We start from the raw sequence: 23,467 nt of genomic DNA on the forward strand, positions 1-23,467 counted from the left end.
CTCACACATTCGTTCGCGCGCACACGCGCACACACAAGAAGGAACAGATAGAGAAGGGAAGAAGGATGGTGGCTTTAGTGGAGGGAAAGGTTATGATAAACCCGTTGAATTCTTTTGAGAATCAAGTTCTAGATAGATACAGGTCTGAGATGATTGTAGATTTCTCTCTTGATTGAAGATTCTGTTGGAGATAGTGGGTTACTTCTAGCTTTCACTGCTATACAAGGTTGATATAAGATTTTTTCAGCAGGGCACTGTGCTTCCTGGCTTGGCTGGAACTCAAGCTATTACAAGTAGCTTCACCTTCTGGGGCTGTCTCTCTCTCATTCTCTCTGACTGTCTTTTTTTAAAAGTAAAACTGTGTCACCTCTCACCTCCTGGTAGGGGGCATTCTCTCTCTTTCCCATGATGATTGCACAATGGCCCAGGACGTGGTTATTTCACACCTCCTTTGTTTCAGAAGACGATATTTAATTCTGGAATGTTTTTAGGATAGGTGGAAGATGGGTTTCGTTAACACCTTTTGGCTTTGAAGATTTGTCCTTTATCTTTATCAAGTTGCTTGAATACATAAAATGCCAATCCCCTTTTTTTCTTTGGTGACCATTTTGGACCATTGGTCACTTTTTAAATTAAAGGTTCATTTTTTTAAAAAGACAAAGTCTATTTTTCATAACTCTTCAGAGTTATTCTGTGATTGGGGTATCATCACACTTCCGGAGTGGAGGACAATTTGGGCGGCACAGTGGCGCAGTGGCTAGCACCGCAGCCTCACAGCTCCAGTGATCTGGGTTCAATTCTGGGTACTGCCTGTGTGGAGTTTGCAAGTTCTCCCTGTGACCGTGTGGGTTTCCACCGGGTGCTCCTGTTTCCTCCCACAGCCAAAGACTTGCAGATTGATAGGTAAATTGGCCATTGTAAATTGCCCCTAGTATAGGTAGGTGGATTGTGGGGATGTGGTAGGGAATATGGGATTAATGTAGAATTAGAATAAAATGGGTGGTTGATGGTTGGCACAGACTTGGTGGGCCGAAGGGCCTGTTTCAGTGCTGTATCTCTAAAAATAAAAATAAATTTTAAGAAGTGAACAATGGTCGAAAATAGCCGCTGAAGGAAAAGGGACTGGCCTTTGTGTATTCAAACCGTCTGACAAAGACAAAGGACAAATCTTCAAAGCTAAGAGGTGTCAATTGCACCCCATCTAAAAACATTCCAGAATCGAATGTCTTTTTCTGAAACAAAGAAGGTGTGAAGTAGCCAAATCCTGGGCCATTGTGCAACCACCACAAGGAAGAGATGAGAACATCTCCTACCAGGAGGTCAGAAGTAACACAGCTTTACCTTAAAATAAGACAGCCAAGAGATAGAGAGATAGAGAAAGAGGAGAGAGAAAAGCAACATATAGCAGCGTGTGTTTTAAAAAGCCAGAAGACACAGACACTGCTGTAGAAACCCACACCTATTTTCAACAGCAATGAACTAGAAGTGTCCCAGCATCTTCAGCTGAACCTTCAATCAAAAGAGAAATCTACAATCATCTCAGGCCTGCACCCATCAAGAACTTCATTCCCAAGATAATTCAACAGGTTTAATGTGACCTCCCCACACCCACTCAGGGTCACTTTCCTTTTTAATCAATAAACAATTGATTTTCTGTTTTCAAAATCTACAAGAGAATCTATCGTTGTCCATTTATTTGGAAATAAAACACCAAGGGACGAAACCCTAATAACAAACACTTGTTGTGGTGAGGTGGGGAGTTGAACAGCGGGAACCACCCACATCGCACTACATGGCCATAACAGTTTGATAAAGAGAACCAGCAATATAAATTAAACGGTACAATTTTAAAGAGAGTGCAGGAACAGAGAGAAGTGGGTGTTTACGTACAGAGGTCTTTGATGTTGGGAGGATAAGTTGAGGAGCCAGGCTTTATAAATAGAGGCATTAATTATGAAAGCAAGGAAATTATGCTAAATCTTTATAAAACACTGTTTAGGCCCCAGTTGGAGTATTGTGGACAATTCTGGGTAAAGGCCTGCTCAGGTCTGCAATTGAAACCCGACCTGGGCCCGACAGAACCACATCTGACCTGAGCCCGACCCGGCCCCGAGTCCTTTGATTTTTTCCCGCGCATGACCCAACCACCGGATTGAAGTTGATTATATTAAAGAGGTTTTGCTCTACCTTGGATGGAATCGCTCACTGCAGACTAGTGCGGAGTCCGGATGCACGTTTCCCACCTTGATGTCCTGGCTGTTCAAATCTGGAAGCTTTTCCCTCCCTGACCAAAAGACAGCACTGTGTTCGACCTGGCCCGACACAACCCGAGCCCAAATGCTGGACCCGGAAGAGAGACCCGGCCCGACCTGAACCCGACACATGTCGTCCGGTCTGGCTGGGTTTGGGTCGGGTAGCCATGCTCTAATTCTGGGCACCACACTTTAGGAAGGATGTGAAGGCCCTACAGAGGGTGCAGATCTTATGATCAGATGTGCCACTATACCTAAATTCACTTTATGGACTCCCAGTGACAAAGGCCAAAACATAGCACCTTTAGTGTAAAATGCACAGTTTATCTGGGCACATAACAGCCAATATATTCAAATAAAATAATTGATTTGAATCACTGTTGGAATTTTAATTATCTCTTAAAGGAAGACTGATCACAAACAAAAGCTTCATCATTCAAAGGCTAGACTCATGCAGTCTTGGTTGGAATGGCACAGTGTGTTTGATATCTAACAAACTCTTTCAGATTAAGTGGTTTCACCAATTAGATGGCAACATTTATAGATACATGATTTCTACATAAGTTTTGTTTGGAGAAGGCCGTCCTGCTGCTAATTAAAATACTCGTGTGTAATCACTGCACAAATTAGCCAAATCAACAGTGTGTTTCAGCGCAGATCTATTAAGTTCAGCTTAAGAAGCTTACATCCATGGTAATCACTTAAGATGAGATGGAGCAATTCTTACTGAATAATCATAGCACTGTGCATGAGCTGCATGTTAAAAATGTTCTGCCTGAAACATCAACTTGGCCTATTCTCCAAAGATACTAGCTGCTCTGCTATGTATTTCAAACATTTTCTGTTTTAGTTTTATTTCCAGCATTCACTAATTTTTTTTTAAATAATAAATTAATTTTAGAAATTATAAAAGATGTTAAAGCTAGATGCGTTTTGTTGAACAGCATTAAAATCACAAGATATAAAAGGGTACACTCTGCAGGAAGTCTCTCAAGTCCAATTGATTTATGTGTGTATTTTCAGGAAGTATCAGTCCCTCGTCTTCCATATCAACAGGATTATACCAATTGTTCTAATCTATCAACAAGGTCATAGCGTACAGTCCACTCCTGATAATTCAAGGTTGCTTAATTCAAATTTGAATTTAGCTTCAAATTCGCACTTTGCCTTGTTGGTTATGTTGCTTGATTCAAATTACTGGACAATTCAGTTTATAGTGTGAAGAAAACTTGCAATTAAGACTGTTTAGGGCATTACTAAACATGTAAAAATCAAAATTATATTTGCCTGCATCCGTTCTTAATAACTAGTATGTCGACCTGCGACAGAGCAACTGAACATCTGTAATGCAGTACAGGTTAATTGGTGATGTTCTTTCTGATTTTAAATAAATGCATTTTGTTAAAATAAAACTGAACTTGACAGTAACCCAGGATGTGATGCATGGAAGATATAATTATAAGGTAATGCTTCAAGACTGGGAGAGCAGTACTTAGTAAGCGCATTAACAAAGGAATACCAGGTTTGATCTGGCATGCTATTACATCACGGGTGGTTTTAAGGAACAGCTAATTGATAATGGCATTAATGCTGTATCTCAAACAAATTAAAGAATGGAGAAATAGAGCCTGAACAATATTAGTAATATTCGGGTAGAAAGAAAATTTTAAAGCTACGGCCTTTATAATCATCTTTTGTATTTCTACTCTATATTGTATATTATTTCTTTCTGTTTTCTAGGTTCCTTCCTTACAGCATGTTTCATTTTAAATTAACGCAATGTTAAATATTATTTACTATATGTTTGTTATTTGGCAGCATCATGTCCCATAGAAACATTTATACAAAAATAGAATGCAACAAATGAAGGACTAAAGGCAAATATGCTGCTTTTTTTTTAATATATATATGCATCTAATTTTCTACCTTTTTTCTTTCTGAAGGTATTGTTGGTGAACTGATGCCACAGATTCCGGTCACCATCCAGTGCCTTGCTCAAATGTAGATTCCTGGACAATGAGTGCTGGGAAGCTACTTAATCTTGAGGAACGTCCCATGGATTCCGGAACCTATTTTCACCCAATATCCACACGTGGCAACTTTGCAGGTTGGGTTGCTGGATAGTGATCAGGAGCAGAAACCCTAATTCAGCATAGAGTGGTAACAAATTGTGTCCTTCTGGTTTGTTCGACTCAAGTACCTCCTGCCTTTACCAACAGAGCCATCAGAAAAGCTACACCATTATCTTCATTTGATTTATCTTATCGACATCTGCCAAATTTTAGAAGTTAAACTGAAGAGGGAACATCCATCATTACTTGATTCAAATTAGATTTAGCATATTGAAAAAACAATATCCTATGTCTGGTTAATAATCGTATCATGCTAAATGTAACTCTTGAATTTATATAGCACCATAACACATCAAAATATCTCAAAATACATAACACAATTACTATTGAAGTGTAATGACATTATGTAGGCAATTATGCGGCAGCCATATCCCACAGATAGTTAATTATCTGGTCACCAAAACCATGGCTGTCATTAGTTGAGGGAGAAATATTGGCCATAGCACTGGTAGAGCTCCTTGCTCCTCTTCAAATAGTGCCACAAGATAGTTAATATTCACCTGAATCACAATGAACAAATGGGATTTTGGTTTAGTTTGCAGGGTGGCACCTCAGACAAAACAGCACTCTCAGTACTGTTAAAGAACAAAGAACAGTACAGCACAGGAACAGGCCATTTGGCCCTCCAAGCCTGCGCCGATCTTGATGCCTGCCTAAACTAGAACCTTCTGCACTTCTGGGGACCATATCCCTCTATTCCCATCCTATTCATGTATTTATCAAGATGCCTCTTAAACATTGCTATTGTACCTGTTCCACCACCTCCTCCGGCAGCAAGTTCCAGGCACTCACCACCCTCTGTGTAAAGAACTTGCCTCGCACATCCCCTCTAAACTTTGCCCCTCACACCTTAAACCTATGTCCCCTAGTAACTGACTCTTCCACCCTGGGAAAAAGCTTCTGACTATCCACTCTGTCCATGCCGCTCATAACTTTGTAAACCTCTATCATGTCGCCCCTCCACCTCCGTCGTTCCAGTGAAAACAATCAGAGTTTATCCAACCTCTCCTCATAGCTAATGCCCTCCAGACCAGGCAACATCCTGCTAAACCTCTTCTGTATCCTCTCCAAAGCCTCCACGTCCTTCTGGTAGGTTGGGACCAGAGCTGCATGCAATATTCTAAGTGTGGCCTAACTAAAGTTCTGTACAGTTGCAGCATGACTTGCCAATTTTTATACTCTATGCCCTGACCGATGAAGGCAAGTATGCCGTATGCCTTCTTGACTACCTTATCCACCTGTATTGCCACTTTCAGTGAACTGTGGACCTGTACTCCCAGATCTCTCTGCCTGTCAATACTCCTAAGGGTTCTGCCATTTACTGTATACTTCCCACCTGCAATAGATCTTCCAAAATGCTTTACCTCATATTTGTCCGGATTAAACTCATCTGCCATTTCTCCGCCCAAGGCTCCAATCGATCTATATCCTGCTGTATCCTCTGACAATCCTCATCACTATCCGCAACTCCACCAACCTTTGTGTCGTCCACAAACATTCTAATCACACCAGCTACATTTTCCTCCAAATCATTTATATATACTACAAACAGCAAAGGTCCCAGCACTGATCCCTGCGGAACACCACTAGTCACAGCCCTTCATTCAGAAAAACACCCTTCCACTGCTACCCTCTGTCTTCTATGACCGAGCCAGTTCTGTATCCATCTTGCCAGCTCACCTCTGATCCCGTGTGACTTCACCTTTTGTACCAGTCTGCCATGAGGGACCTTGTCAAAGGCTTTACTGAAGTCCAAAATGGAAGATTTCCCAGGCGTGTCCTGTCTGCAAAAAGCAGGACAAATCCAATCCAGCCAATTATCAGCAAAGTGTTGGAAGGTGTCATCAGTGTTATCAGGCAGTACGTACTCACCAATAACCTGCTCACTGACTTCCACAAGGACCACTCAGCTCCAGACCTTACCATAACTTTGGTCTAAACATGGACAAAAGAGCTGAATTCCAGAAGTATTACAAGAGTGACTGCCCTGACATCACCCTTCCTTCAGCCCACCAGCTGGACTTTCAGCAGTCTAGGCCCTAAGCTCTGGAATTCCCTCCCTATATCTCTCTGCCTCTCCAACTCTCTCTCCTCTCTTAAGGTATTTCTTAAAACCTACTGCTTTGACCAAGCTTTCAGTCATCTATCCTAATGTCTCCTTCTTTAGCTCGGTGTCAATCTTCTGTATGATTGCGCTTTAGGGACGCGTCTTGGGATATTTTATTATTTTAAAGGCACTATATAAATAAAATTGTTATTCTTGTCATTTGGGGAAAGGTAATAAAGAGGAAAATACAATCATCACAATTCATCTATCGATCGATGTCCTGATTTAGGGCCCAATCTGACTTTTCGGAAGTCCCATTTATTTTTATTCTCTGTGTTAAATTTGGAGACATTCACTTTTCATATTAATATCAATCTACATATTAAGGGATACGTTCAATGGTGGCTGCAAGTTCTTTCTCTACACTGAAAACATTCAGCTATACTTGGAGGGCTGCTGAAAGAGGGGGAGAATCTCTCCCTAAAGGTTAACACAACTACTTTCAGAGATTTGTTCATCATGGCTGTCTTTTTTTTCCTGTTAGGAGCTTTACAGAATTGATTAAAATTCACTTTGTCATATTATGTGTAAAAAAAACCTGTTGGTTTACAATAATAATCAGTCTGTCTTTTGCAAGATAGGAGCCATGCACATGGGGACTGTTACGGAAATGCCTCTGTTTTGTTAAATATATTTTTTGAGGATTCATTTTTGAAAGATTGAAGTGATGTTAAATTTTGGGGTTTTCAAAGGGGGCCATGTAAAGACTTTGAAAAACAGTCCCTGGAAATGTTGTTTATAAAGGGCACGGAGAGTTCTTGTGAGGAAAACAAGCCTTTCCGGGAAACCACTTGACTTCCAGCAACAACAACAAATCTTTCAGGGAAATCAGCTGACTTCCAGCTCAATAAACAACAGAGAACTTTGGACACCTGGAGAAGTTGTTTCCAAAGAAGTAACAGGTCAAGACTGAAGGAGGTCAAAAGGTTGACCTCCTGTTGTCGGTTTCGCTTTTGAATTGTTTTGAGTTGGAGTTGAACTGTATAAAAAGGGAGAGAACTTCCAAGGAGTGAAGAGAATTCCCAAGGAAGGAGAGAAGACCACAACCCAGCTCAGCTTTCTAGCACCTCTCTAAAAGACCCCGAGAAGTCTACTGTGTCAACTCATCTCGTCTCCTGCCTTTGAAGAAAAGCCAGCTAAATTAATTCTCAATGCCGCCTGAAAAGAACTGTTCTAAAAGATCCCAGTGACCCTTCTACATGCACTCGGAGGTCAGACTGTGTGCCAGTTTTGGCAAGTATTCAGCCCAAGTGTTTTTTTTGTCTGTAATGGAGCTCTAAAAACAAAAATCCCTTTATTTTTCCAGTTAACCAGTGTATGTGTGTGTCTGAGTGTGAGGGGCTTGGGTAAAAAGGAAACTTTAATATTTCAATCTGTGTGTTTATGCTTTACTTCATTACTGGTTAAGACTTGTTCTAATTATAAACTGATAATTTTGTTGTTTATTAAAGAAACCTGGTTGGTGTGTTTTATTCTGGGATTAAAATAGAATCTATGATTGACCGTATTGGTAAGTGGAAAAAAATTTAAATATATGTTGTGACCCATGGAGAAGTGGAACTAGAATAAACAGTGCACTCCTCCCGCCTCAGTCGTCACAATACATAAGAAGGGGTTCTACTGTTAAAACCATTGCGTCACATTATTTAATGATGAGATATTAGATATTATTAATGAAGGTATAATCTTGATTAGAGAGGGCATTGGAACCACTTATGGCAGTGATACTGAATTTAAAAGAAGATCTTGTAAGAATGGGAGACAATCTTTATTTAGGAGTGAAATCAGGAAGCACTTTTTCCACACAAAAGATAGAGGAAGTCTAGAAATACCTCCCCCAGAAGACTGTGAATGCTGGGTCAGTCGAAATTTCAAAACTGAGATTGACAGGTTTTCATTAGGTAAGGGATCAAGGGATAGGAATTAAAGGCAGGTGAGTGGGGGATTGAAGTGCAGATCAGCAATGAGCCAATTGAATGGTAGAAAGGACTCAAGGGGTTGAACTGCCTAGTGCAGACATAACTCTCAAGATAATCAAAAATATCTTGCAATATTTAGTACATTTATCAGTGTCAAAGCTACTGTAAAGAATAAGGTGGAAAGCATAATGCTGTTGGTCATAACAGATGCTTAAAATGAGAACACTCTGCAACTACCACAGTACTAAATCCATTTTATACATTACAGGGATTTCGGAAACACTGAGCTTAGATACTGCATTGTTTAAGGTAGTGTATTGTAAAACCTCTGAAATTATATTGCAAAACATTCATGTAAACTGAGAAAGCAGCTCTTGAAGACATTTTTAAAAATTTGCCCTCAAATATCATGCTCATGAATCCACAATGAGAGATAGAAGGGATACGTCCATATCAACGTAACTTCAGCTGGTGGATTTTCTTTAGCTTAGCTCTTTTCTTTAGTGAGCTAAATTATTTAACTGATCCATACATCATACAACGAATTTATGGAGCCCCTGATTGTACAGTGTTGAAACATCCAGTTATTTCCCCCCCAAAAATATTGAAGCAACATGTCTTACACCAACACAAAAGAAAAAGGAACAACAACAACTTGAATTTATAAAACATCTTTAATGTAATAAAATGTCCCAAAGTGCTTCACAGGGGCTATATAAAACAAAATATGACACTGAGCCACATAGGGAGATAATAGGACAGATAACCAAAGAGGTTGGTTTTGAGGTGCATCTTAAAGAAGGAAAGAAAGGTAGACGGGCAGAGAGGTTTAAGGATGGAATTCCAGATCTTAGGGCCTTGACAGCTGAAGACACGGTCAGCAATGGTGGAGAAATTAAAAGCGGGCTGCTCTAGAGACCAGTATTGGAGGGGCACAGATATCTCGGAAGGTTGTGGGGCAGGAGGAGAATTACAGAGATAGGGAGGGGTGAGGACATGGAGGAATTTGAAAACAAGGATGACAATTTTAAAATCGATGTGTTGCTTAACTGGGAACCAATGTAGGTCAGCAAATACTGGTCTGATGGCTGAATGGCATTTGGTGCAAGTTAGGACATGGCCAGCAGAGTAAGCACAGGAGATGCAGTTGCCAAGGCCATCTATCTTTGTTTCGTTCTCATTCCTGCAACCAATATCATAAGCATTATGACTTGTCAAGTAGAATGTATTCTGGTAATTTAACCATGATTTCTTTTAATGGGAATGTCCCTGTAACCAATTTGCCTAAATAGATTACCAAGAAATAGTAGCTGTTTACTTTTCAGGAAACATTAGCCAATTGCTTCATAAAATGTATAGTTCTGACTCTGCAGCTTTTGACAATTTGCATGGAGAACACATTTTACCAGCAAGAATGACAACGGTAGAAAGTAGAAGCACTGAACAGTTCAGTGATACAGAGAATTGGAATTGCCGAACTGTTTGAAATATGGTTCAAATTAAGAAGTACAGACAAAGCAAAAGAACATTGTGGCTCCATTAACCTTGAATGATCAAAGAAGTTCAGCGCTTTTGCAGAATTTAGTCTCCCCAGCTAAACCTAGGAGATAATACAGCTATTGAGAACTGACAAACTTTGAGACCTGCTGTGATCTAAAACTACTCATACTTCTGAAAAGATTAAAGCCACAAAATTGGATAACCCCCAAAAATGGGCGCAGGGCTCGCAATATGCAATTAACCTGCACCTGTTGCTTCCGATGCAGGCAGCAGGCAAGCTTTGTGTGCCTGCTCATTTAAATGGTTGGAGTGTGCATCCAGCATTAAATACACTGTGGAGTGGCTGCATGCCTGAGCACAGAGTGCAAAATCGAGAAAGGCTAGCACCAGTTCAAGTCAGACTGCACTATTTAAAGGCAATCTGCACCTCTTAAAAGGAAAGGTGTCGCAGACACTGCCATCACCATCCCCGGGCATGTCCTGTCTCAACGGCAGGACAGACCCAGCAGAGATGGCGACACAGTGGTACACAGTCAGGAGGGAGTTGCCCTGGGAGTCCTCAACATCGACTCCGGAGCCCATGAAGTCTCATGGGATCAGGTCAAACACGGGCAAGAAAACATCCTGCTGATTACCACCTACCGCCATCCCTCAGCGGATGAATCAGTACTCCTCCATGTTGATCACCACTTGGAGGAAGCACTGAGGGTGGCAAGGGCACAGAATGTACTCTGGGTGGGGGACTTCAATGTCCATCACCAAGAATGGCTCCGTAGCACCACTACTGACCAAGCTGGCTGATTCCTAAAGGACATGGCTACTATACTGGGTATGCAGCAGATGGCGAGGGAACGAACAAGAGGGAAAAACATACTTGACCTCGTCCTCACCAATCTGCCTTTCGCAGATGCATCTGTCCATGACAGTATTGGTAGGAGTGACCACCACACAGTCCTTGTGGAAACAAAGTCCCGCTTTCACATTGAGGATACCCTCCATCGTGTTGTGTGGCACTATCACCATGCTAAATGGGATAGATTTCGAACAGATCTAGCAATGCAAAACTGGGTATCCATGAGATGCTGCGGGCCATCAGTAGCAGCAGAATTGTAGTCAACCACAATCTGTAACCTCATGGCTCGGCATATTCCCCACTCTACTGTTACCATCAAGCCAGGAGAACAACCCTGGCTGAAGAGTGCAGGAGGGCATGCCAGGAGCAGCACCAGGCATACCTCAAAATGAGGTGTCAACCAGGTGAAGCTACAACACAGGACTACTTGCGTGTCAAACTGCGTAAACAGCATGCGATAGACAGAGATAAGTGATCCCATAACCAACGGATCAGATTTGTGGCTCCACAAATATCCCCATCCTCAATGATGGGGGTGCCCAGCATATCAGAGTGAAAGTTAAGGCTGAAGCATTTGCAACAACCTTCAGCGAGAAGTGACAAGTTGATGATCCAACTCAGCCCCCTCCTGAAGTCCCCAGCATTACAGATGCCAGACTTCAGCCAATTCGATTCACTCCGCATGATATCAAGAAACGACTGAAGGCACTGGATACTGCAAAGGCTATGGGCCCTGACAATATTCCGGCAATAGTACTGAAGACCTGTGCTCCAGAACTTGCCACGCCCCTAGCTAAGCTGTTCCAGTACAGCTACAACACTGACATCTACCCTGCAATGCAGAATATTGCCCAGGTATCTCCTGTACTCAAAAAGCAGGACAAGTCCAAGCCGGCCAATTACTGCCCCATCAGCCTCCTCTCAATCATCAGCAAAGTGATGGAAGGTGTCATCGACAGTGCTATCAAGCAGGACTTGCTTAGCAATAACCTAATAACTGACGCTCAGTTTGGGTTCCACCAGGGCCACTCAGCTCCTGACCTCATTACAGCCTTGGTTCAAACATGAACAAAAGAACTGAACTCAAGAGGTGAGGTGAGAGTGACTGCCCTTGACATCAAGGCAGCATTTGACCGAGTATGGCATCACGAAGCCCTAGCAAAACTTAAGTCAATGGGAATCAGGGAGAAAACACTCCGCTGGTTGGAGTCATGCTTAGCACAAAGGAAGATGGTTGTGGTTGTTGGAGGTCAATAATCTGAGCTCCAGGACATCACTGCAGGAGTTCCTCAGGGTAGTGTCCTAGGCCCAACCATCTTCCACTGCTTTATCAAAGACCTTCCTTCATTCGTAGGTCAGAAGTGGGGATGTTCGCTGATGATTGCACAATGGTCAGCACCATTCGCGACTCCTCAGATACTGAAGCAATCCATGTAGAAATGCAGCAAGACTTGGACAATATCCAGGCTTGGGCTGATAAGTGGCAAGTAACATTCGTGCCACACAAGTGCCAGGCAATGAGCATCTCCGGCTAGAGAGATTCTAGCCATCTCCCCTTGACATTCAATGGCATTACCATCGCTGAATCCCTCATTATCAACATCCTAGGGGCTACCATTGACCAAAAACTGAACTGGAGTAGCCACATAAATAACATGGCTACTAGAGCAGGTCAGAGGCTAGGAATCCTGTGGTGAGGAACTCACTTCCTGACTCCCCAAAGCCTGTCCGCCATCTACAAGGCACAAGTCAGGAGTGTGATGGAACACTTTCCACTTGCCTGGATGGGTGCAGCTCCAAAAACACTCAAGAAGCTCGACACCATCCAGGACAAAACAGCCCACTTGATTGGCACCCCATGCACAAACATTCACTCCCTCCACCACCGACGCACGGTGGCAGTGTGTACCATCTACAAGATGCACTGCAGCAACGCACCAAGGCTCCTTTGACAGCACCTTCCAAACCTGCGACCTCTACCAACCAGAAGGACAAGGGCAGCAAATGCATGGGAACACCACCACCTGCAAGTTCCCCTCCAAGTCACACACCATGCTGACTTGGAACTATATCGCCGTTCCTTCACTGTCACTGGGTCAAAATCCTGGAACTCCCTTCCTAACAGCACTGTGTGTGTACCTACCTCACGTGGACAGCAGCAGTTCAAGAAGGCAGCTCACCACCACCTTCTCAAGAACAATTAGGGATGGGTAATAAATGCTGGCCTAGCCAGCGATGCACACATCCCATGAATGAATAAAAAAAATTATAAATTTTGGCTGGAGCAGAAGGTAGAAGTCACTTTGACTTGGGAAAGACACAAGAATGGTACAGCATGGTGGACAGCGGGCATGAATGTTCATGGCCATGGTCATCCTCATAGCCACTGGCAATGCTGTCCTCACCCTGTTCTAAAGCTGTAGATTTTAGTAAGACTCTGTTCCTTACTGAGGTTCAGGTACGAGAATTGCTTCCTGAACACCCATGCAGATATGGCCTCTCATTGCGAGCCCTTCTCCCCCTGCTGCTCCTCCCTCTTCCAGCAGCTTGTCCTGCTCTATATCGCCTCTGCTCATTCTCCCTGTCATACTGTAGGTCAAGGGGGATGTAAACCATGCACCCATGTCTGAGAGCAAGTGCCTTGTGCACAATTAAGGTAATCAGGCAGAGTCAACATGGTTTTGTGAAAGGAAATGCATGTTTAACCAATTTATTGGAGTTCTTTGAAGCAGTAACATATGCTGTGGATAAAGGGGAACTGATGGATGTACTGTACTTAGATTTCCAGAAGGCATTTGATAAGGTGCCACATCAAAGGTTATTGCGGAAAATAAAAGCTCATGGTGTCGGGGGTAACATTTTGACGTAGATAGAAGATTGGCTAGCTAACAGCAAACAGAGAGTAGGCATAAATGGGTCATTTTCTGTTTGGCAAGATGAAATGAGTGGTATGCCAAAGAGGTCAGTGCTGGGGCCTCAACTTTTTACTAGTTACATAAAGGACTTTCCTACCTATCTTTGTGTTAGCAGTAAAGTTATATAAATGACTTGGATGAAGGGACTGAAGGTATAGTTGCTAAATTTACTGCTGACACAAAGATAGGTAGGAAAGTAAGTTATGAAGAGGACATAAGGAGGCTGCAAAGGGATATAGTTAGGGTAAGTGAGTGGGAAAAGATCTGGCAAATGGAGTATAATGTGGGAAAATGTGAAATTGTCCATTTTGGCAGGAAGAATAAAAAAGCATATTATCTAAATGGTGAAAGATTGCAGAGCTCTGAGGTGCAAAGGCATCTGGGTGTCCTAGTGCATGAATCGCAAAAGGTTAGTATGCAGGTACAGCAAGTAATTTGGAAAGCAAATAGAATGTTATCATGTATTCCGAGGGGAATTGAATATAAAACTAGGGAGGTTATGCTTCAGTTATACAGGGCATTGGTGAGACTACATCAGGAGTACTGTGTACAGTATTGGTCTCCTTATTTAAGGAAGGATGTAAATGCGTTGGAAGCAGTTCAGAGAAGGTTTACTAGACTAATACCTGGAATGGGCAGGTTGGCTTAGGAGGAAAGGTTGGACAGGCTAGGCTTGTATGCGCCGGAGTTTAAAAGAGTAAGAGGCGACTTGATTGAAACATATTTGATTCTGAGGGGTCTTGACAGGGTGGATGTGGAAAGGAAATTTCCCCTTGTAGGAGAATCTAGAACTCGGGGTCACCATTTAATAATAAGGGGTCACACAATTAAGACAGAGATGAGGAGAAATTTTTTCTCTCAGAGGGTTGTGAGTCTTTGGAATTCTCTTCCTCAAAAGGCAGTGGAAGCAGAGTCTTTGAATATTTTTTAGGCAGAGGTAGATAGATTCTTGATAAGCAAGGGAGTGAAAGGTTATTGGGGATAGGCGGGAATGTGGAGTTGAGGTTACAATCAGATCAGCCATGATCTTATTGAACGGTGGAGCAGGCTCAAGGGGCCGAGTTGGCATACTCCTGCTCCTAATTCATATGTTTGTATGTATGTTCATAAGTAATCCTTGAAGTCAGGACAAAGTCTTACAGCACATGTCACACCACTGGGAAGGACAGCATTACCCCTGAAATAATCAAGAGTGCCAAGCCTGCTATACTCTCAGCACTACATGAACTGCTATGCCTGTGCTGGGACGAGGGAGCAGTACCTCAGGACATGCGCGATGCCAATATCATCACCCTCTATAAAAACAAAGGTGACCGCGGTGACTGCAACAATGACCGTGGAATCTCCCTGCTCAGCATAGTGGGGAAAGTCTTTGCTTGAGTCGCTCTGAACAGGCTCCAGAAGCTGGCCGAGCGCGTCTACCCTGAGGCACAGTGTGGCTTCCGTACAGAGAGATCGACCGTTGACATGCTGTTCTCCCTTCATCAGATACAGGAGAAATGCCGCGAACAACAGATGCCCCTCTACATTGCTTTCATTGACCTCACCAAAGCCTTTGACCTCGTCAGCAGACGTGGTCTCTTCAGTCTACTAGAAAAGATTGGATGTCCACCAAAGCTACTAAGTATCATCACCTCATTCCATGACAATACGAAAGGCACAATTCAACATGGCGGCACCTCATCAGACCCCTTTCCTATCCTGAGTGGCGTGAAACAGGGCTGTGCTCTCGCACCCACACTTTTTGGGATTTTCTTCTCCCTGCTGCTCTCACATGCGTTCAAGTCTTCTGAAGAAGGAGTTTTCCTCCACACAAGATCTGGGGGCAGGTTGTTCAACCTTGCACGTCTAAGAGCGAAGTCCAAAGTACGGAAAGTCCTCATCAGGGAACTCCTCTTTGCTGACTATGCTGCTTTAACATCTCACACTGAAGAGTGCCTGCAGAGTCTCATCAACAGGTTTGCGGCTGCCTGCAATGAATTTGGCCTAACCATCAGCCTCAAGAAAACGAACATCATGGGGCAGGACGTCAGAAATGCTCCATCCATCAATATTGGCTACCACACTCTGGAAGTGGTTCAAGAGTTCACCTACCTAGGCTCAACTATCACCAGTAACCTGTCTCTAAATACAGAAATCAACAAGCACGTGGAAAGGCTTCCACTGCTATGTCCAGACTGGCCAAGAGAGTGTGGGAAAATGGCGCACTGACACGGAACACAAAGGTCCGAGTGTATCAAGCCTGTGTCCTCAGTACCTTGCTCTATGGCAGCGAGGCCTGGACAACGTATGTCAGCCAAGAGCAACGTCTCAATTCATTCCATCTTCGCTGCCTCCGGAGAATACTTGGCATCAGGTGGCAGGACCGTATCTCCAACACAGAAGTCCTCGAGGCAGCCAACATCCCCAGCTTATACACACTACTGAGTCAGCGGCGCTTGAGATGGCTTGGCCATGTGAGCCGCATGGAAGATGGCAGGATCCCCAAAGACACATTGTACAGCGAGCTTGCCACTGGTATCAGACCCACCGGCCGTCCATGTCTCCGCTTCAAAGACGTCTGCAAACACGACATGAAGTCCTGTGACATTGATCACAAGTCGTGGGAGTCAGTTGCCAGCGTTCGCCAGAGCTGGCGGGCAGCCATTAAGGCGGGGCTAAAGTGTGGCGAGTCGAAGAGACTTAGCTGTTGGCAGGAAAAAAGACAAAAGTGCAAGGGGAGAGCCAACTGTGGAACAGCCCTGACAATCAAATTTTTCTGCAGCACCTGTGGAAGAGCCTGTCACTCTAGAATTGGCCTTTGTAGCCACTCCAGGCGCTGCTTCACACACCACTGACCACCTCCAGGCACTTACCCATTGTCTCTCGAGACAAGGAGGCCAAAGAAGAAATCCTTGAAGTCAGGACAAAGTCTTACAACACATGTCACACCACTCACTGTAAACTTTAGCAACTTCAAAAAAACTCTGGAAACCACCAAACGCTTCTATAATCACAGCAAGATCCAGTAGAAATCAATCAGCAAGTAATCTAAAAGTAGTTCATAATCCCTTAAATAGCACTGTTGGAGGAGAGGGGCGGTGGGGGGGGGGGGGCGGCCCTTCCTGCTGCTAACACATGTTCAGCTGTGCGATATTGAGAGAGGAAATTAGCTGGAGTGTTGAGCTTCAAAATTGCAGCACTGCAGTACATGCCCTGCATGTCCCCATAATGGCCTTCAGTGTGGCTAGTACCAGAAGTGCGTGTGCAAGCCTCGGACACCATTTTAGAGGCAAAATAGCACTCCTGGTGCCCAAAAAAAACTGTGCGCTACAGAGCCAAATTTCTGGAGCATTAATAATTTTTGATGAATGATACGGCTGAATTGTAAGGGGTAGTTTGGCTCAGTGAAATCACTCGTCTCTGAGTCAGAGGTTCAAGCCACAATCCAGCAGTTGAGCACATAATCTAGGCTGACACATCAGACTCTGGCTGCCTGTTTAGGTGTAAAAGATCTAATGGAGTTATTTGAAGAATTGAGGAGGATGGTGAGGGTGTGTTCCCCTAGTGTCCTGGCCAAAATGTATACCTCAGCCAACACCACCAAAAACAGATTAACTGGTAATTGCTGTGTGCAAATTGACTGCAATCTCTGCCTGTGTAACAAGTGACTTCATTTCAAAAGTCATTGGTTGTGAAGTGCTTTTGGATGTCCTGAAGATGTGAAAGATGCTATATAAATAGAGGTTCTTTCTTTAAGAAACAAAGAAAAACTTTCAAACATACTTGGAAGTCAGGGACTGGTATGTTCACAGAATGCGTAATGACGGCATACCAAAGAATCAGATTGCAGAGATAAGCCTAATTTCAGACAGAGCCTTGAAAATAACAGAACACATTGAAAAAGGTGAAAAATGTCAGTGGGTTGCAACAGACCTCATCATTGCAAAAGAAGGAAGCCGTTTCCCAAAGTCTTACCGTGTTCCTGCTGTGCTCTGCTGTGTTTTCCAATATTACAGTTACACAGGATACAGTAGCATGGTAGTTATGTTACTAGACTACTGAATTAATCCAGAGGCCTGGACTAATAATCCAGATTCATGAATTCAAATCCCAACACAGCATCTGGGTAATTTCAAGTCAGTTAATTAAGAGTTTTTTTAAAATCTGCATTAAAAAGCAAGTATCTGTAATGGTGACCATGAAATCATTGGATTGTTGTTTAGGGAAGGAAATCCGCTGTCCTTATCCAGCCTGACCTATATGTGACTCTAGAACCACAGCAATGTGGTTGACTCTAAACTACCTTCTGAAATGGCCTATCAAGTCAGTTGTACCAACCTGCTGCAACAAAGTATAATCACAAGGACTGCAGCTGTTCACAAAGGCAGCTCACCACTACTTTCAAGGGCAATTAGGGATGGGCACTAAATGCAGGCCTTGCCAGCAATGACCACATCCTGTGAATGATTATTGTCATGGACTTGTACTATTTTTCTCCTCAGATTAAAACAGTGTGCCTTTAAGACAGGGAGAGAAGTTTTGGATTTCTGGGGACAGTGTGCCACAGCTGCATTTTGGTACCCAGGCAACAGCAGGAGAGAGAGGTCACATGGTGTAATGTTTTCACTTGACTGTGTGTAAAACTGGCAAAAACCAGTCTGAACCAGACTAACCAGCGAAGTGTACTGAAGTGAAAACAGCTGTCCATTCTCTCTCAGCAGAAATTCTACAAGGAGCTACAGGCCACATTAATTGCCTAAAGAGGAAATAACCCTTTTAGGAGACCATTTGATATTGCTGAAGGAATTGTTGATGCAGCTGCAGCTGAAGCTGAAGAGTTTGAATGCCTATCAAACACAGACTGCTTCATCAAATCTAAGTGAAGGCTTCGAGTGACTTTTGATTATTTTCACATTAGAATACCTCAGCCATCAAGAGCATAACCCACAAAGACTTATTTATTTATTAAGAAACAGCTAATTTTTAAAAACACCACTTTTAAGGGATGTAAATGCGTTGGAGGCAGTGCAGAGAAGGTTTACTAGAATAATACCTGGAATGGGCGGGCTGTCTTACGAGGAAAGATTGGACGAGCTAGGCTTGTATCCATTGGAATTTAGAAGAGTAAGAAGTGACTTGATTGAAACATACAAGATCCTGAGGGGTCTTGACAGGGTGGATGTGGAAAGGATGATTCCCCTTGTGGGAGAATCTAGAACTAGGGGTCACTGTTTAAAAATAAAGGGGTCGCCCATTTAAGACAGAGAGGAGGAGAATTTTTTTCTCTGAGGGTCATGAGTCTTTGGAATTCTCTTCCTCAAAAGATGGTGGAAGCAGAGTCTTTGAATATTTTTAAGGCAGAGGTAGGTATATTCTTGATAAGCAAGGGGGTGAAAAGTTATCAGGGGTAGGTGGAAATGTAGAGTAATCAGTTCAGCCATGAACTTATTGAATGGCGGAGCAGGCTCAAGAGTGGCCTACTCCCGCTCCTAATTTGTATGCTTGTATGTTAAAACTGGATAACTACTGTTATTTTTGAGCGTGTGTGTGTGAATGGGGAAGTTAGGTTAATGTAAGAAGTTATATGGTCTTCAGACATAGGTTTATCTTAATAGTGTTTAAGATTTAGTTTAGATAAATAGTTAATTTGTTGTTGTCTAAAGATACTTGGTTTGGTCTGTTTTATTCCAGGGGTTACTAGAGTGTTTAATTTGTCTGTTTTCCGGTTGGATCGAAAACTTTAAATAACATGCTGCGACCTGTGGAGTGACGGGACTGAATTGACAGTACATTGCTCCCACCGCGGCCCTAACAATGTTAAAAAGATGATTTCCTCCATAAGTTGGGTGCACTGCCAATTTTGTGTTGATACAAACATGACAATATATTATAGGAACCAGGACCCCCTGACTTTCCAGCACATTACAAAGATGAGCAGTATGAAATCCTGACCAGGCAGTTTGAGTTTGCACCGAGTTCAGCTAAATCCATTCTAAAAGTGCCCAGATGGTTATATGAATTTACTTTTCAATGACAGTAGAAAATAGGATGTCCCTGCCCAGTTTCACCCAAATGAAAATTTAGTAGCCTAAAAGGCTATGGCCTGGAATTTCTTTGAAGTTGCTCTCACACAACTGCTGCAGGTTTGCCCGCACTGCAGCACAGGTAAATGTCAGCTATGTTAGTTGTGGCTCAGTTGGTGGCACTCTTGTTGCTAAGTCAGAATATTGTGGATCCAAATCCCATTCCAGGACTTTAGCACAACAATCTAGGCTGACACTCCGATCCGCTACTAAGGGAGTGCTACACTGTTAGGGGTGTTGTCTTTCAGCTGAGATGTTAAACCAAGGTTCCATCTTCCTTGGATGTAACAGATCCCATGGCACTATTTTGAAGAGAAGGGGAGTTATCCCCACTCTCTTGGCCAATATTTATCCCTCAATCAACATCTAAAAAAGAACAGATTATCTGGTCATTATCACATTGTCGTGTATGGGAGTTTCTTGAGCACAAATTGGCTGCCACATTTCTGACATTACTACAATCAATGACTACACTTCAAAAGTACTTAATTGGCAATAAAGCACTTTAGGATGTCTGGGAATCTTGAAAGGCGTTATAAAAATGCAAGTCTTTCTTTCTTTTCTCCTCCATGCATCCGCTGAAGTTACAATGATGGAGTGGAGCAGCTCCAAGGAAATTCCCAGCATATATCTCAACTGTTGTGAAGTTGTGAAAAGACAGGTTTATGTAAATGTCTCACTTACAAATTCCATACACTGTATAAGTATTACAATTAAATTATTTTTTTAGCATTTTTTTTTTATTGTGCTCCAGATTGAATTGTACAAAATAATGGGAGTTTTGTTTTAAGTCAGCTAAGAGTCTACATCATACAAAAGCCCAATATTGAATGCACATTCTTTCCCTGTGAAGACATATCCCACTTACCCAAGTCAAGAGAAAGAGTTTAGGTGTAGGTTGGCAGCATCCAATATTTGGCAACCCTGAAGTGTGCCAAAGGGTATTGCTGGAGTTTAACTTTGCAGCTTACCAAGGCACAGTACTAATAACCATCATGCTGCCCATCAGCCTGGACCACCCTTCCTATAGGTTAATATATTGCAGGGTTATCAGGAGACAATTGAAAAGAATTGTTGGGAATCTTTGTTTGTGATATATTATTGCACATTATTGAAATTGATATAAAAAGCAGGCTGTTTAATCATGGCAAACAACTCTGTGTTTCTTGCACGTTGAATACTTCTATATACATAATATTTGCCACTAGCTGAGACACATTCTCATGCCCAGTAAAGGCAGGTCCTATTCATAACTTTAAACATGGACCATATTCAGCATAGAATCTTCTGGAACTGAATTTTCCTTTTTTTTTAAATAAATGAACCACAATGGACAATAAAAGGGCTGCATAAGATGGCTGCCAAGGGCCAGGTGACATTTGCAATTGAATGACCATGGGTAGAGTGCCTCCCTTGAATGGGCATACCAAGATGAAACCATTTGTGGAATTCACACCTCCTATTGTTTGCAGTCTTACCCAAAATTCAATATATATGGACTCCTAGAATCACAGTCTCCAAACTTGAAATTTAACAAGGAGAGGCGGACTTGGGGGAGGTGGATCCAGAGTGGGACTTGTATAAAGAAAGAGCGGGGCTTGAGGCCCTTATCTACCTGAAGACCGGAGCAGCAGCAGGCTCTCTGTCTCGCTCACTATGCCGACGCGCGCTGAGGTTCAAAAGAGGGGAAAAAAAGACTTGCCGTGTCATCACAGGAAATCTGTAAGCTGATTGGTTGGGTAAGTAACAGCAGTTAGTGCCTGTAAATAGCTTAAAAAATCAGGGGAGAGCAAGTTCTTTTTTTAAAAAAACCTACCTTATAAGTGATGAGGTTAGTACAACTGAAGCGTGTTTTTTTTTTATTAATTAGTGCAATTTATTAATAATTAATAGTAATTATTACTTTTTTTCATATTGTAAGTAGTGGGTTTTAGGGAATCAAGGTCCCTAGTGTAAATAATCTATAATTTTGAGAAATTTAAGGGAGTAAATTAAGGGTAAGTCATGGCAGGGCAGCTCGGCAGCATGGAGTGCTCCTCCTGTGCAATGTGGAAAGTCAGGGACACTTCCGGTGTCCAGGGCGAACACGTGTGCAGGAAGTGTCTCCAGCTGCAGCTACTCGAAATCCGTGTTTCAGATCTGGAGCAGCGGCTGGTGACACTGTGGGGCATCCACGAGGCTGAGATCATCGTGGATAGCACGTACAGGGAGGTGGTCAAACCGCAGGTAAAGACTGCTCAGGCAGAAAGGGAATGGGTGACCACCAGGCGGAGTAGAAGAACTAGGCAGGTAGTGCAGGAGTCCCCTGGGTCTATCTCCCTCTCTAACAGATATTTTGCTTTGGATACTGTTGGGGGAGATAGCTTCTCAGGGAAATGCAGCAAGAGCCAAGTCTGTGCCACCAAGGGTGGCTCAGCTACATAGAAGGGGAGGAAAAAGAGAGGGAGAGCTACAGTGATAGGGGATTCTATCGTAAGGGGTACATATAGGCGTTTCTGTGGCTGCAAACATGACTCCAGGATGGTATGTTGCCTCCCTGGTGCTCGGGTCAAGGATGTCACGGAGCAGCTGCAGGACGTTCTGAAGAGGTTGTGGTTCACATTGGTACCAACGACATAGGTAGAAAGAGGGATGAGATCCTGCAACAAGAATTTAGGGACCTAGGTAGCAGATTAAAAAGCAGGGCCTCGAAGGTTGTAATCTCTGAATTACTCCTGGTGCCATGTGCTAGTGAGCATAGGAATAGGAGTATCGAGCAGATGAATGCGTAGTTGAAGAGATGGTGCAGGAGGGAAGGCTTTAGTTTCCTGGATCACTGGGTCTGTTTCTGGCAAAGGTGGGACCTGCTCAAGTCGGTCAGGTTCCACCTGAACCAGAACAGGATCAACATCCTTGCGGGGAGGTTTGCTAGTGCTGTTGAGGGGTGGGGTTAAACTAATTGGGCACAGGGATGCGATAGAGTGGAGGTACAGTAGGGGGTGCTTCACAGCCAAATATGGAAGAGAAATTAAGTCAGTCGGGAAGGCAGAGCAAATATAGACCTGTTAAGGCACAAGTGAATAATGCAAGGCTGGATTGCATCTATTTTAACGCAAGGAGTCTTACAAGTAAGGCAGATGAATTCAGGGCATTGATTAACACATGGGAATATGATATTATTGCTATCACAGAGACATGGTTGAGGGAAGGGCAGGACTGGCAGCTCAATATTCCAGGATATAGAATCTCCAGGTGTGACGGTGGGGGCGGGTTGTAAAAGAGGAGGTGGCATTGCACTGTTGATCAAGGAGTCAATTACATCAGTAAGGAAGGATGATATCTTCGAAGGTTCCTCACTGAGGCCATATGGGTAGAACTTAAAAACAAAAACGGGGCAATCACTTGGCTGGGAGTGTACTACAGGCCTCCAAACAGTCAGGGAGAGATAGAGGAGCAGATATGTAGGCAAATCTCAGACAGGTGTAAAAATAATAGGGTAATAATAGGAGGGGATTTCAACTTCCCCAGTATTAACTGGGATAGTCTTAGTGCAAAAGACTTAAAGGGGGCGGAATTCTTAAAGTGCATACAGGAGAGCTTTTTGAGCCAGCACGTAGATAGTCCTACAAGAGAAGGGGCAGTACTGGACCTAATCCTAGGGAATGAGGCCGGACAAGTGCTGGAAGTGTCAGTGAGGGAGCATTTCAGGGATAGTGACCATAACTCTAAGATTTAAGGTAGTTAT

This window comes from Heterodontus francisci, chromosome 31 (genome assembly GCF_036365525.1).
Source record: "Heterodontus francisci isolate sHetFra1 chromosome 31, sHetFra1.hap1, whole genome shotgun sequence".
Classification (NCBI taxonomy): Eukaryota; Metazoa; Chordata; class Chondrichthyes; order Heterodontiformes; family Heterodontidae; genus Heterodontus; species Heterodontus francisci.